The following is a 15,772-nucleotide window of genomic DNA, read 5'->3' on the forward strand; positions in this document are numbered from 1 at the left end:
TGGGTTTTGTTACTTATAACCAAAGATCCCTCTACTCCTGTGGTTTCCCAGATTCACCCGCCTCTTTCCATGTCTCCACCTTGCCTTTGCTGTCTGACTGTGGGACCGTGACGTGTACCATTGTGCAAACACTGCAGATAAAGTACCCATTGGAGAGACTCCTCATCGCATTAAGCAGAAATGTCTCTACTGGCACGATCAAAGCCTGAAAGTTTGTATTTTCTGGATACTTCCCAGCATTTACTTTATTTTGGGAATCAGTGCTGCACCCATAGAAAGCAGGTACTGGAGCAGCGTGGATACCGTTGAAGTCCAAGTGCTTTAAAATAGCCATAAACAAATCTTCCGGCAGTTTTCTGAGCTTTTTTTTTATGTCAATACTTAGGAGTTTGGTTTAAGTCTTTCTAACACCGCTGGGGAGGCAGCCTCACGCGGTGGGAGCTGGAGGGGAAACCCGAGCTGCCATCCTGCCCTGCCGGGACCCCCTGCTCCCTGGTCCCCCTCCCTGCCCGCCTGCTGCTGCCCGTGCCCTTCCCAGCTCTCTGGGGCAGGGCTTGTCCCTCTCCATGCGAGACCCCGGCTGCCAACACCTCCAAGCGGAACAGCACCAAGGGGGCCTGTTAGGAGCTGTTTTAATACAAACATCAGCCTCTTTCCTTTCAGAAGCACCAAGCGGACAAGCCGAGCCCCGTTTCGTAGATCTTGTGCTCACCAGAGAATCTCCAGCGACGGTGCTTCACCCAGCATCAGATGCCCAATACACGTTCCCCATTTGCAAGGCATCCTCGCCCCCTGCAAAAACATAACCCAGCTATTGCTGCTTTGTAGCACTTTGGTCAGAGCTGCAGAGGGGCGACTCATTCCCACCCCTACCTCAGGCGTTACACCGATGCCTGACGAAGCACGGAAGAAAGCAAGGCTAAAGAGGGGCCAGCCCAATTAGTGCAGCACCCTGGGCAGGGCGTTTCGGCTGGGCCCTCCGCACCGCCTGCCGGGCTGGGTGCAGATGTGCGAGCGGTGAGTGACAGGCAGAGGAGCTGGGACCTGGCTACATTCAAAATCCTTCTCTGAGATTTTCCTGCTTCCTTTTTCTCTTTCTCCCCTTTCACCACGTGAAACGCGCGGCGGGCTGTATGTGCAAACACTGACAGATGGTGACACTCAGCTCCAGCTCAGGCAGATTAGAAAGGGAACTCAGTGTTCAAGGGACCAATTACCACTCTGTCCCCTCGGGGAAGAGCATATCAGATGTTTACTGGGGGTTAATAATAAATGAATTGAAAAAAAAAATTGGTCTTCGAACACCATATTCTGTGTATTCATGTCAGCAGGTTGTAATTAGCTAATTAAATGCTTGGACTGACAGAACGGCCCCAGTGGGGGTTGCAACATTGCAGGCCGCTCCTGAAATATGAGCAGGAAACATCTTGGAATATGTAGGCAGGAGAGCAGTTAACACCTCACATTTAATGGGACACTTCTTCCTGCGAAGGTTACCGGGAGAGCTGGGAGGAGGACTTGGACTAGTCCTGTGTCTGCAGAGCTCACTGCCAAAAAAGCCGGGGACAGCATGCGAGTGAGGGGGGGCACACGAGATAAGGAAACAAGAGGTCATGGGCTCTCAGCAGCAAGCAGCCGTGGAGAAAAAAAGGACGAAGCTTTGAAATGAGTACACGATTCAAAATGAGTATCAACTAGCTGATAACTCCCAGCTCCTCCTTAAAAGGGTAGAGAGCTCCGCAGTGGCGAGAGCTACCAGGAGACACAGTCTACTATAAATACAGGTGTCCGACTATGTATGATTAGTTTTGAGTCATCAAAACCAAAGCTACACTTAAGGAACATGAAAGGCCCACCATTAACCTCCCGAAGCAGAGGAAATGAGAAGGCGCATTCAACCTCTTGGCTGCCGTTCTGGTATTAGCTCATGCCGTACGCCCCTGCCCTCACTGCTGGCCTTCGGAGATGAGAGCGTTTTGTACCACTGGCATGTCACCGCTGCTTGTTTGCTTTCCTGGCTCCTTAGTAGCAGCGGGGTTGGGTTCATGAACAGCAAGGCACCTGGCACACTATACAAATAGGGGAGCAAAATCCATGCCAAATTACAGCACGAATAATGCATCCTTCTGGAACGTATCAAAGGAGGCGTTTGCAGCACTGGCGGTGAAAATGATAGTGTGTCAGGCTTTTTCAAGCCCTAGGTTTCTTTGGTCTCACTTTCTAGACACACTCCTTTGGAGGTAAAAAAACCTCTCGCAAGGAAGCAGCCTGGAAGTGTGCAAGCTATCCCAGCAGGAATCTGAGCTCACCCTCATCAGCCGCTTTCTGATTGTGCAGAATGACCCGAGCATCATGGGCCTGGACCTGCAGCCTCCCAGCATGCTGGAGACACCCAAGGCGGCGCTGCTCATCCCGTGGTCCTGCGCGGGGTGGAGTGACTTAACACCACAGTAGTTTGCTCTCTTCCCTTGCCTCCCCAGCCCCGTCCTGCTCCCAGCACAGCTTGGCTGGATAAGGAAAGCTACCCAAGCTCTCGAAGTTTTGATCAATGATTTCTCAGACATGAAAGGCTGCGTAGATGAAAGGGGTGAGAAACATGTAAAAGATGCCTCCAAAATGTAAACCATGAGATATCTATGGAACATGAGAACTCAGAGGGAAACATGCCACTTTGCACCTTTCATTCATTACTGCATCAGAAGTTCCGGGTACACAAGGCAGCTCATTTGAAAAGCGTTTTGAGATGTACATTAGACCATGTACCAAGGCAGATGAGGAGCCAGCAGATCGCGGCTGCGCGCTCGGTGATGCTGGTGTGCGCAGGACTCGGCGAGGACCACACTCTGCCAAACCCTGTGCGTACAAGGGCTCGCCTGCTGTAGATGGGAGGTGTCATCTGACTCCCAAAATCAGGAATGCTCTGATGAACTCAGGAGGTCTAACCAAACTTTTCTTTGCTGCAGCTGTGATGTTTTCCTCATGGCCTGCTAGTGCTCTGTGCTCTCTGCTGTAAACATGCCCACCCAAAGAGCCTGAGAGAGGATGGCTGTGATGCATTGCTGCCAGACTGGGATGTATATTTGCCCTGTGAAAACTTGTTGATCTTCCCTTTCCAGTCTCCCTGAATGCTTACTATGACTGCAGAGCAAAATCACTGCTGTCCCACACGTGCCGATCCGAACTGTCCCTGTCCCGTGCCCTTCCAGGGGCGGCCGTCCAGCCTCGGGGGTCAGTTTGGGAGGGCAGCTGTGAGGATAACCAGTTTTCTTTTTCTTCTGCCCCTGCATGTGAGGGAATAAGGCAGGTTGCTTTGCATGTGATTCAGTTTTTAAAGCCTTTCTCTTTGATGAGCCAGCTTCACAAAACTGCTGTTGTTCAGGCTCCTTTAGGGGCTTTCTGGCACTGACTTGTTGAGCAGATTATGAAAATAGCCTTTTTTGTAGTATTTTGACCAGTTGGGACAATTTCAGCCCTCTTTTCTAGGCCTGTAAGCTCGTGGGTGGCAGAATGGGTGTAATTTAATCAGGTGGTGGCAAAAGATTGGTAAAGTGAAGGCTGAGTGTGGGCTGAGCAGAGCCTCGTCCACAGGCAGCCTTTGCAGCACACGGATGCTTGGAGGCAGTGGGGTCTGAGTAAGATGCTCCTTCATGGAGGTGCCTGTAGGAAGCCTGTCCTGATGGGTCTGGATGTGGGTTTGTAATAGTCCTCCCAGGCTCCCTCTGCCCTTACTCAAAACCTGGGGAAAAGCCTCTGTCCAGAGCCGTCTCTGAGCCTGCCTTGCCCTGGGCGTGCTCAGCACCTCTGCAGCTACGCAGACCTGGCAGGATGCTCCGGTCCCCGGTGAAGCTAACGGACCTGAAACGTGCAGCATGAGGGTGGCCACCGAGCTGGTGGCCGCTTTACGAGCGGCTCGTGAGAGTGTCTCTACCAAAATTACACACTCAGCTCTTGGGTTTCAGTTCCCTGTGTAGTCACCGTCAGAGCAACCCTTTGTGCTTTCCACTGTAGGAGTTCAGGTTGAATTTTTTAAAATCCTTCAGGAGCTACAGGGCAAGGACGAGCCATGGGCAGGGATTAGACAACCTCAACCGGCTGGCTGCCATGGGCAGGGAGCTGCCATGCTGCTGCCCACCCCTGCCCCGTCACCCACCGCTGCGCTCAGCCCTGCGACGACGTCTCCTGGGTTTTGACTCCCCCAGGCCTGGGTTTCTTTCTCTAAACGATGAGTAGCACTGTTCCTCCTTACCTATGGACCCAGGACCTTAATTTGGGAAATGTTTCTGGACCCTCAGCCTCCATCCTGCGAAGACTTTGTGCCTCGTTCTACGCCTGTTGCAATGGTGCAAGCGATGCTTGAAGTTCAGCGTGCTGGCAAGAGCTTTCCCGGGTCCCAGCCATAGAGCCTGACTCCTTGCAGGAGCGATCTGTAGGTACAGATGTATGTTGCCATGGCAGGGATTAAAAGGCAGTAAGGTATTTTATGTGCGAATAGAGAACGTGCTGTTTATCTCACCCACTGAGCCCAGCTTGTGCCACCCGTGAGGATGGGAGGAAAGCATGGCAGCACCATCCAAGGGCAAGGAAGGCCTGGTGAAACTGCCAGCTCCTCGTCACCAAGCTGTGATTAGCTAGTACGATCCTACTCAACCATAATAGTCCAGAACGGAGTCATCCAACAACATCAGCTATGCCTGTAATTGCCGTATCGGATAACCACATATATTTATTATTTACCAGCACATTCTTTATTGGCGTTCATTACAAGCTGTTAATGAGGTGTCTGTTTTAATGGCAGCCGTGGAGTTAATAAGCAGGAGGTGGAAGAATCCTGCCCTTTGCCAACAGATTTGATTTCTTTGCTGGCTTTTGGGCAACCACATATCCTGTCCACAAATGACAAGCAGCAGGATCATGAGGTCTGCCTCAAGTACATCTGCCTTTGCCTCATTTTGGCAGGGTACACGGAAACGGGAGGCTGCATGGGGGCCAGCGGCCAAGGAGGAGGTGAAAGGACGAAAGGTGCTGCTTGTGGATGCAGCAAAGAGTGACCTGCCCCGCATGCTCACCCGGCAGCCCCCAAGCCTGCGCAGGGGCACCGTGCTCCCCCCGCCCCGGGAACACATGCAGCATGCTGCCCACCACCGGCAGCCACGGGGCTGCGTGGGGTATGCCATGCCCTGCAGGCAGCACTCAGCTGCTTTGCATTTTGCAGAGTGTTTTAGGAGAAACATGTGTCTCCCCTATTGCTGCCAGATGAGGGGGTGATGCTGGGAGAGCCCCTCTCTCTGTGCTTACCTCAGCTGGGCTGCCCATGCATCAGAGGGGCTCCTTTGGGGCCCCGCTCACCAGTGGGATGCTTTTCCAGTACAAACTGTAGGCTTGATGTGAACCAAGAGGAACTCTCAGCAAAATTTCAGGTGAACCCAGACGCACAGGTTAGGGTGGCACAGTCCTGCACTCCCCCGTGCGCGCTGTGCCAGCCCTGCAGCTCCTCTCCCTGCTTGCATGCCCCATCCACGGGGCAGGGGATGCTCCCCGGGCCCCCCAGCTCCCATCCTTCAGACCCAAAGGGGGACGGGGGGAATGGCAGCGATGCCCCCCTCATCCCTGGGATGGGGGCATCCCAGCAGCGCCCCTTTCCCTGCCCTCCTGCCCAGGCTGACCTGGGCAGGGCAGGAGGAGACAGCGGCACCAGGGGACGGTGTGCGGGGTGAGACCTCTCCCCTGGGGAGATGGGGCGACAGATGCAAGGCAGGCTCCAAGAGTGGAGGCTTCCATTATTTTGGCCTTGGGCTCTGTCGGAGCGGTGGCTGTCTTGAGAGTCACCCGCGTTTGGCCAGATCCCCGATGGCTTTACACATTCCTTTTCTTTCCCTGAATGAATGGTCTAATCTGGCTGGAGGGCATTGCAAGGCCCAATAGCCAGTTTACTGCACCTGCTCATCAGGGATTGAAACACCTGCCGTGGTGGGGGCTTAGCATTTAAGTGCTGCTATTTGAAGACAAATCTTGCCTTTTGTCTCTGCCTGAGCCTTCTCCCAGCTTCCCCCCTCCCCTTAAAAGAAAACAAAAAAAAAAAAAAAAAAAAGAGAAAAGAAGCAAAAAAGAAGAAGAGAAAAAGGCTGTGCTGGGTGTTTTTTGGACAGGGCTTATTTTTCCTCTGATTTCCCAGAGCAGCAGCCCTTGCTTTCCATGTTAGGTGCATTGCTGGGGAAGGTTATTCACACAGGCGAAGAGCAGCACGAGCACTTTCATTTTGCTCACAGCTGTTTAAAAGGCCTGTGCTGATGTTAAAACGTTGGAGTGTTGAGTGGTTACACTCTGAGGCGCCGCTGTATCATCCTGGTACCCGCAACGAACACTGCAATGAACTGACACTTTTAATGAGAACAGATGTTCTTCCTCCACGCACCCTCCTACCTAGATTTGACCTTTCAAATTTTTTCGGGTTGTTTTCTTGTGACAACAAACAAATAATAGTGAGTCAATAGCTAATGTGAGATTTACTTAATGGGGAATTAGAAGGGAGTTGTATAGTTTGTGCCAGTAATTAGGAAGTAAGGAAAAGAGATTTTAGCCAAGCAATGTGATTTCTTTAATTTTTTTTTTAGTGAACTTGTGCATTTTGGTGACTAAATATACTTGGGCTGTGTAAGGAAGCTTTGGTTTTGCAAGATTTGTTAATGAAGAGGCTAGAAATATATAAAATGTGCTAAATGGATCAGACAGGAACCAGCCGTTACGTGTCCAAAGTTAACAGAAAGCAAAAAAAATTATGTTTCTAGTGGCTCTCAAAGGATGAGTTCTTGAACCAAGTTCCTCAACACTTTTATCAGTGATCAGGAAGAAAAATAAAAGCCATGTTACGCACAAAGATTGGCGGAGAGCAAAGTTTGCAAGGGAGGTGTTAAGGAAGAGCAGGCTTCAGGGAAGGGAGCTGGGCAGAGCTACAAGCGGAGTGGAAAAAGGGGAAACGTGTCTGCCTCGGTGTAACAGAAAGAGCTCCCCCGCCCTGCCCAAGCACCTACCCTGGGAAAGGACGTGTGGCAGCGCATCGGTCCTCAGTCGGCCAAAGTGTAACAAAATCTAGAGCAAGGAGTTGGAATTAGGCAGGTCCAAGCTAAAGGGCAGGTTCATGACAGAGGATAACGAAGCACTGAAACTGCTGAGGGCTGTGGTGGATTCTCTGTCACTGGAGACTTCTAAATCACATCACAATTTCCTCATCTCTTCCACACCCCACCCTCACCCCCCCCCCCCCAAAAAAAAAAAAGAAAAAAGAGATGCTTTACTTGCTTCAGAGAACTTTTACATGCTGTGTTACAGGGAAGATCAGGCAGGATGGTCACAGTGGTGCTGGCTTTATAACCTATGAATACATTGGAACAGAAAACAATTTTAACAGAAGACAAACCCAGGAAAATCTTGAGCTTACTTCAGTTTCCTTTATCAAAAAATATTTGTGGGATAGTTACGGGATACGGAGGGAGAGCTAGTTCATTCCTTTTGGAGATATTTTTGGGGCAATTATAACATCATGTTAAATAAATAGGGAGAAAATTTAGGCCCAAAATAAGAAGAGGCTCGTTCATAGAGTGATGGTCGGCCTGCAAAATTCTCTACGTTGGGGGCAAAACAATCAAGTAGTTAATTTCTGGGGTGCAGGTCCTAAGAAAAGAAGAGCAGGAGATCCTGTGTTCATCTGCACAATAAGCTGACCTTGCTTTAGGGCACAGACCAAGTGCTAGAAGGTTTAAGAAGACATTTCTCCCGCAGGTAGCTTAGAAAGAGAGATACGTGCTTCATTAATGCCTCGGGAGGCAGGGGAAGCCACACCAGTTCGCTGGGAGCTTCGCCTAAGCCTGCTTCATGAAAGACACCAGGAGTTTTATTAAGAATTTCCATCAGCTGAGTCCTCGTACAGTTTTATGTAGTGGTGCCCTTGATTTCTTTGTGATCCTGGTATTTTTGCAGCTAAAGGATGAGGGACTGCCCACCGGGAGCAAGGTTTGGGTTGGAGCTTTCTGTTGTTGTCTTTGCCTGGAGCATCTAGCGGGAGGCCGCTGCTGGAGGCACGATGTCAGCTGTGATGTGATCTGGCACAGGTTTTACTCTTACAAATTCCCTTGGCTGTTGCCTCTCAGAGGCTATACCAGCAAAAACATAAAACAAAATAAAGATCAGAGACAACTCTACTTTCATGTCCTTAGCAGTACAGAGAGAATATCTTAATTATTTTTTGCCTGTGAGATTAATCACGCAGAACTGTTGCCCTTCCCTATTGCCTGTGAATTTAAAATAGTGCTGTCTCATGGAAAATAATTAAAAGGAAAAGAAATGTCATGTTGCTCTACCCAGAGGTGCCTGTGTCTTTGTCCTCCACACGGCATAACTCCCCCCTTTCCCACAACGTGGCACTCGGACGGGTCGTGTCCTAGATGCGCACATCCCACCGAACAGCCCGGAGTGCCAGGCTGACGCTTCACCGACAGCAGCGCGGATTTCCAGTGCTTCTCAGGTATGAACTCGAGCTACAATGCACTTATTACAGTTCGGGGTCTCAGATTAGCTTAATTCTCAATTAACAGCTAAAAAAACAGCAAGAAAAAGTCTCAGTGGCTTTGAAGCGGAGGATGCTATTCACGTAACATACCGTGGAGGGTTAATGGTTACAGTGCAGTGGGTGGAAGTAAAGCCACTGCAGGTGTGTTTCTTAATGAGGCACTAATTGGACAGGTGCAGATAAATAGGGGACAGGGGGGCTCCCTACTCCTGGGGAGTAAAGAGGATTCTGTGCTGGGGAGGGCAGCGCTGCAGCTGAAAGACGGATTTGCTTTTATCTGTGACATTATCTTCATGTAATCAGCAGAGCATGAGGTTGTTGGCTCTAGCAATAAGGAAGGAGGTCTGCATGCTGGAGGAGCGTGTTGGGTTAGTGAAGGTTTTGGGGCGATGAGATGGGAGGGCAGAGCATGTGGCACCAGAGCTTGCAAGCTTGCCAAGGAACAGAAGCGAGTTATTTGCAGGGCTCTTTAAAAAAAGCACGAGGCTTATAGGTAGAGTTGTTTGGGTGTTGGAAGACGCTTTGGGGATGTGCAGCGGTAGCTTTCTTGGCAGGGGTGGCTCTGAGCCCACCGAATTAGCTGGTGTTTCTTCCCTGGAATGGAAAACTGCGTAAGGTAAGAGAAACACAGTGGAAAAGAGGGTGTTCTTAGAGAGTGGGAGAAGAGAGAACAGAAAGGGGCGTATTCCCTGAAGCCTTTAAATAGTGTGTCTCATCCATAGCCAGAGAAGGTGAGCCCCTATAATATCCTCTGTTTGGCCTCGTGCTCCTTGAAGTTTCCTCACTGCTTAGAGGAGAAGGCTGCCGGCAAGAAAAGATGCCTGAGTGTGCCGTAACACAGTCCCGTACTATGGGTGCTCCAGGAGAGGGACAAGTGTAAACAGTACCCAATAATCCAAAATACAGCTTTCCTGTGCTTTGCGTTGGAGCAACCCCCTTCCCACTACTCCTCGCTAGAAGGCTCGCTGGTGGACTGCGGTGGTGCTTTTTGTTTTGTTTTGTTTTGTTTTTTTCGTCTTAAGAAGCAATTTGTAATTAGCTTTCCTCTCCGATGCTCCCTCCCTGCCAAAACAAACTTGTCAATAAAAGCCTGATGTTTAGATGCAAAAAAGATGTACATTTAATTAAATGCGAAGCTGGTTTGTGAGAATGGAACGTGTGGAGAAGCCACTAAAGAGCGTCACACAGAGTGTAAAGAGCTGGAAGCAAATGTTTGAAGAAAAGGAACAGTGTGGATATTATGATTTCAAGCCACAAACATTGTAGCAGTGAAGCAAATGGTAAATCAAGCGATTTCTGGAGAGTTTTAAAAAAAAATAATAAATCTGCTAGTCGCATCAAATTAAGGCCTGAGAAAAAACTTCATAAAACTTGAGAGCGCCGTGCCTGGGATGTACGTATAGAGAGGCAAATCTGGTGGGCGAGGTCCTGTGGGACTCCGTGCGTGCTTTGTGTTGTGAGAGGGCTCGATTTTCAAGCCTTCGTTAGTTTTACTAAGCAAACACGCGTTCCCGTTAAACGTTTCTCCTGAGATGATGACTATTGACCGTACGTCTTCCTGAAGCATACGACGGTTATCAAACAAAGAGCTGACACTTTGCAAAGTTTCCGTTATTCTCTAGTTGCTGAAGAAGCTCAAGGGTGCGGCGGGAAGCTTGGCATGGGGAACGCCTTAGCAGTTAATGGTTTTGCACAAAATTTGTGAAGCGTAGAAGCTGCGCTCAAATGTCAGAGGCGTTGATTCAATGGAAGCACCAGTTTGGGGCCCGCTGTGCGGCAGCAGTCGGGGGGACATACAGTCTCTGGGAAAACCCTGTGTGCCATGGAAGCCAACGTTAGGAGCCACGTTCATTTGAGCTTGTTGGGTTCTTCACGCGCTTTTCATCTCGCGGCGCTAAAGACAGTGCTGAGTGGGGGAAAAAAAAGATAATTCCTCTACAGTCTTCAAATGTGCAAACAACAAGAGCCTCTGTTTTCATCTTTGTGTGGAGGATGCTGTTGTGAAACGCTTGCGTGCGGCCCAGGCGTTGCTCTGACGTGGTGTTTCGTTAAGCTGAAATCGGCACAACGTGTACGCAACCATGAGGACAATAACGTTGATTCTCTTACTTTGGGAGAGTCATCTAAAACACCTGAAAAGTGATGAAGCTTAAAATCCTCCTCAGAAATGAGAGAAATCGTAAAGCAACCAACAACGACAACAACAAAAATTTTGCTAATAGGGATGTTATTTAAAAAAAAAAAAAATAGCAGCCACTACATCCATCTGGAGGTGGAGCACCTTAGCAAAACTGTAGCCAACAGTGTTACTGTAAGAAAATGCATCTCCCTAATGTTGAGGCAAACTTGTTTTCTGAGGAAAGCAGAATGCAAAGAGAAGCATTGGAACAATTCCTCTCTGCTCACATCAGCTAAAAATGCTCTTTTTGGAGCAGAGAAACATGCTGAGTCATGTACTTAGCTTACTCTCTTGCATACTCGATGGTCTGAGCTGCTATAAAGCCATGGGAAGGCCTCCTTTTTGTTTCTTTTCAAGCCGCAGATCAGAGCAGAAGATAAACAGCCTTCAAATTGCCTCTTGCTAAACACAAACAATTACAGTAAGTTAGACAAATAACTGTGTATGCATGGAAGTAGTTTAATTTAATACACGATCGTATATATAATCTATCAAAGATGACTGCCTCAACACCATTTCCCACGACAACAAAAAATTGTAAATTTTGTTGTTTACTAAAATACAATACTGATGAAAAATAACAATCACCCAAATACGTGAACTTTGGCTGTTAGTTTCTACTAAATCTGTTAATCACTGCCACCATTCCTGACTGCTGCTTTCTTAATCAGCCGGAAAGTAAGAATCTTATGCTAAAAACCCAGACAGACTCCCTATTTCTTTCCAGGTCTCTTTCTCAGAGACGCACAGGAACGGGTGGCTGGAAGGACCCCTGGGTCCCCGCAGCGGACCGCTTCCGCTCCCCCGAGACCATGGGTTTTCCTGACCCTGAGCCTAAGCACTAGTGAGGAGGATTTCGGGCTCGCAAGCTGCCCTGCTCCGACGACGTAACCGACGACTGGTCCAACCCAAAGAGTCTATTATACCCTTTTTATTGTTGTGTTTTCCCTCTGCATTACTTGTATCTCCTTTGTTACTTCATAACGCAGTTGATCTCGTCACACTGCCAGAGGAGATGAGGAATAGCTGATCATACTCATTAAAACAACATCCCTTTATATACTGGGATATTCTCCCTGGAGCCTGTTGGACTCTCCCTCCTCCCCGGCGCGGCAGACCCGTTTCTGCCAGCCTCTCCCTGCAGCCTTTCATGGTTTCTCAACCTGGCGTGCCTTCTAGTGTCTGCCTTCAAAGCCCAACGCCAGGCTCAGTGCTCCAGCTGAGACCTCAGTAGCTTTTGGAATAGTTTATTTTCAATGGCTGTCATAGGATGAGTGTGTTGAGCAGTCGAGGATGTGGTTTTTTTCACTCTCTGAGAAAAAATTCGGAAAAGCGACACTGCGCTGCTTGCTCGGTTTGAGGTGCCCGGTAACTACCGCCTATTTTCAGCAACGCTGCTCTTTACCTGCCTTGTGCACTTGAATTTTTTTTTCTTTTCTGTTTCCAACAGACAGCATGACAAGACCTTTGTGGGAGGGACCCGCTTTTTAATTCTATGAGCCAAAGCAGGCTGGCTCTAACCTCCTCTTACTCTTTGCATTTTGCATCCTGACTTACAATGACACCAGTCGCGATGACCCACCGGGGCTCTGGTGTTACTGGGAAATCAGGGCCACCACACGGAAACGGCTGCGTGAGCTGTGTGCCTGGCCTGTGGCCATGGTTTCCAGCTCCTGCCGATACTCAGTACCACAGAAGCCATAAGTTGTGGAAAGCCTCGGCTGCCCTGTAGCACCGGAGCGGGGTGTCAACCCGCCCTGCTCCTCCCTGACCTGAGCCCGTGCCCTGGAGCCTGAAGGCTGTGAGCACAGCAAGGACTTGGCTGGGCTGGCCCTGTAACGCTTGGCTTGCTTCTCATCGTGTCGCTTGCCTCTGTTCAAAGCCAGGGTTAAGGTAAGACTGGCATCGCTGGCCTGTTTCCACGCTGGAAGCTGCATCTCCAAGCGCAGAGGATCTGCTTTCCTCTCTCGTACTGCACCACAGACATGGTGCAATGTGGTAAAGGGCAGATATAACCACAACAGATCGTTTTTTTCCTGTGGTCCGGAGACTAAACCACATCTACCAGTGGTTTTGCTGCAAGTACTGCAGTTCCCAGGCAGGAGTTTACACCGTGATGCTGGGCTTGCCCTCCTGCCCCCTCCCTCAAGCTTTCTAGGTACTTACCGCCAAGCTGCCGTAAGCGTGGCTCGCCCCCCGCTCCCGGGCATCCCTTGGCCACGTCTGTGATTACTGCGGGAGTTTCGGTGGCAGCCCTGTCCCTCCCAGGCAGCCCAGCTGCAGGGACGGCGCGGTGTCTCAGGGCTGGGAGGAAGCACCGGCTGCAGTTTCAGCCTGCTCAGGAGCCCTGGAGGCACCTCCTCAAGTGCACGACAGGCAAGGCTACCTGGTGCTGAGGACCTGACCTCTACCACACACTTGTTTTGGAGTTTCCCTTGACTCTAGCCCTCATCCAATCCCGTGGACCGAATATCCGCTAAAGGCCGGAGCAAATTAGGTCGTCGTGTTCTCGCAACATGTCATCTGGCTTAGTTTTGCACGAAAGAAATCCAATTTAGGATCTCTGGGACTGCTCCCTGGTGCAAACCGAAGCAGGGACTGCCACAAAATTCACTTCAGAATTGCACTACCGACCGAAATGAAACATGAATGTGAAAGCACCTTAGACTGGAACTGCTCTACATTTGCTTTGTCAAGGAGAAGCTGAAGCTCAGGGAGGCGGCTGGGAAAGGCGACTCGTTACAGCTACCTTGCAAAGATTATGAGGTGTTAGGAGTGTGCTTCGACGCCACCCGTTAGCAAATGCACTTTAGGAGACACCGACAGTGACCAGCCACACGGCAGGTAGCGGGGAGTACCGGAGTTTTGGCCAACGTCAGTGGAAAACTAGGTGTCCCGTCTGTGGGAGGAGGGCGACGGGGATGAGCCTTAGACGAAATGCCAATCTCACTGCCTGTTTCAGTCAGAAAGTGATTACGGGTAAAATCGCGTGTCTTGTGAAGTTTGTTATTTTTCAGAACCGTTAATACCCTCCTGCAAAATGAATCCTAAAATACAAATATCGCTTGGAGCGTCAACACCAACCACCAGTTTGGGATTCCCCTGGTTCCTTCGGGAGACTGGTCAGAAGCTTGTGCTCTCTTAAGAAGTTATTTATTTCCAGAAATAATGCAAATACGTTATGTGCTTGTCTTCAGGAGTCGGGATTAACGTGGGCCCTGAAAACCTATCAGTGATGAAGAGCCTCTCACAAACTCAGCTCCTTGGGGAACGGCAATGGCAAGTCTAAGATGTGGCGTTTATCCTCTCAGCAGATTGCCTTGCACCCGAATGACCAGGCAGACGCTGCCTTCAAGTGGCAAAGCATTTACAGTTGTAAACAAGTTGTTTTTAAAAAGAGTGCATTTCACTGGCTATCAAAATAAAACAGAATAGATATTATTATAATATTTTATTATTACATTTTATTATTTCATTATCAGAGGCACTACTGCTGATTTTGCTGCAATAGAAACAGAGAAAACTTACTTTGTTTTCTGCACAACCATACATAAATTATATCTCTCATTTCAAACACCAGTTTCCACCAGTTCCCGACACAGCGCCTTCTCCGTTCCTCCATTCCTTCTTCATTTCTGCCCAAACTAGCATAAGGCGTGTTGCTGGAGTAACGGGAGCCGCGGCGTCACCACCAGAGCAGAGCCCCCGCGGGAGGGACTGGCAGCAAAAGCCTGATGGCATCCAGGGTAGGATGTGAAAAGCACAGCCAGGGTTTTTGTTTGCCCGTCGCTTACGTGGTACCAACCCCCTCCCTGGCATCGGCAGCCCCAGAGCAAACCCCGCAGCTTGAGCAGCTGGGAGATGCTGACGCTTGTCACCTCGGGGTCTTCATCCCTTTAGCGAATCCTGAACACCCAAAGCTTTTTTGTCACCAATCTGCCGCGTATTAGCAAAGACGGAAAAAAACAGGTTCTTTCCCACTGACCTCTCAGGAAAGCACGGTGGATGAGTGTGCCAGGTAGCACGAAGGCATGTCCCGATGCTCTCGTGTCAGGGTGCTTAGAAGCTTATCCTGGAAACCTTGTCCTCAGGTCTCCACAGTGCCCACCTGCTAGTACGCATCTGGTGGGCATCAGTGTGCACCCACCGAAAAACCCGGTGTCGTGGTTTTAGCTGGGACAGAGTTAATTTTCTTCACTGCAGCTGGTGCAGTGCTGTGCTTTGGGCTTAGCATGGAAATAATGTTGATAACACACCGATGGTTTGGTTGTTGCTGGGCAGAGCTTGTGCTAGTCAGGGGCTTTTCCAGCCTCCCGTGCTCTGCCGGGGGCACAAGGAGCCGGGAGGGGAGGGGGCACAGCCACGAGAGCTGATCCAAACTGGCCAAAGGGATATTCCGTATCATGTAACGTCATGCCCAGTATGGTAACTGGGCGGGGAGCTGGCCAGGGGGACTGGGAGCAATCGCGGCTCGGGGACGGGCAGCGTCGGTCGGCGGGTGGTGAGCGGCTGTATCGCTTGTGGGTTTGGTTTTTTCCCCTTTCCCCTTTTCCATTTAATTATATTATCATTATTGTTATTATTATCATCATAATTATTATTATAATTATTTTTTATTGTAAATATTAAACTATTCTTCTCTCAACCCACAAGTTTTCTTACTTTGGCCCTTCCGATCCTCTCCCCCATCCCACGGGGGGGGCAGCGAGCGGCTGCGCCGTGTTCAGTTGCCGACGGGGGCCGAACCACGACTCCCAGCCTGAGGCAGGGGCCGGTGCCCCTCAGCGATCGCCCGCACGTCGCTGCTCCCACCACCTGACAAACCACAAAACCCAAGTACAAAGCAGGGCAGCGCTGTGCCACGGGCTGTACCGACAGAGGACAAAAAGGCCATCCCTCCCCCCAAAACCTGAACTCTAACAAGCAGCAGCTTACAGGGGTAGACAGACAAGAGTCAAAGGTGGGCCAGGTCCCCCCCTTTGCCGCTCTTCCTCTTCCTCCACCTAAAAAACTGGCTGAAAAATGCTACG

Source organism: Phalacrocorax carbo, chromosome 3, assembly GCF_963921805.1.
Source record: "Phalacrocorax carbo chromosome 3, bPhaCar2.1, whole genome shotgun sequence".
Taxonomy (NCBI): domain Eukaryota; kingdom Metazoa; phylum Chordata; class Aves; order Suliformes; family Phalacrocoracidae; genus Phalacrocorax; species Phalacrocorax carbo.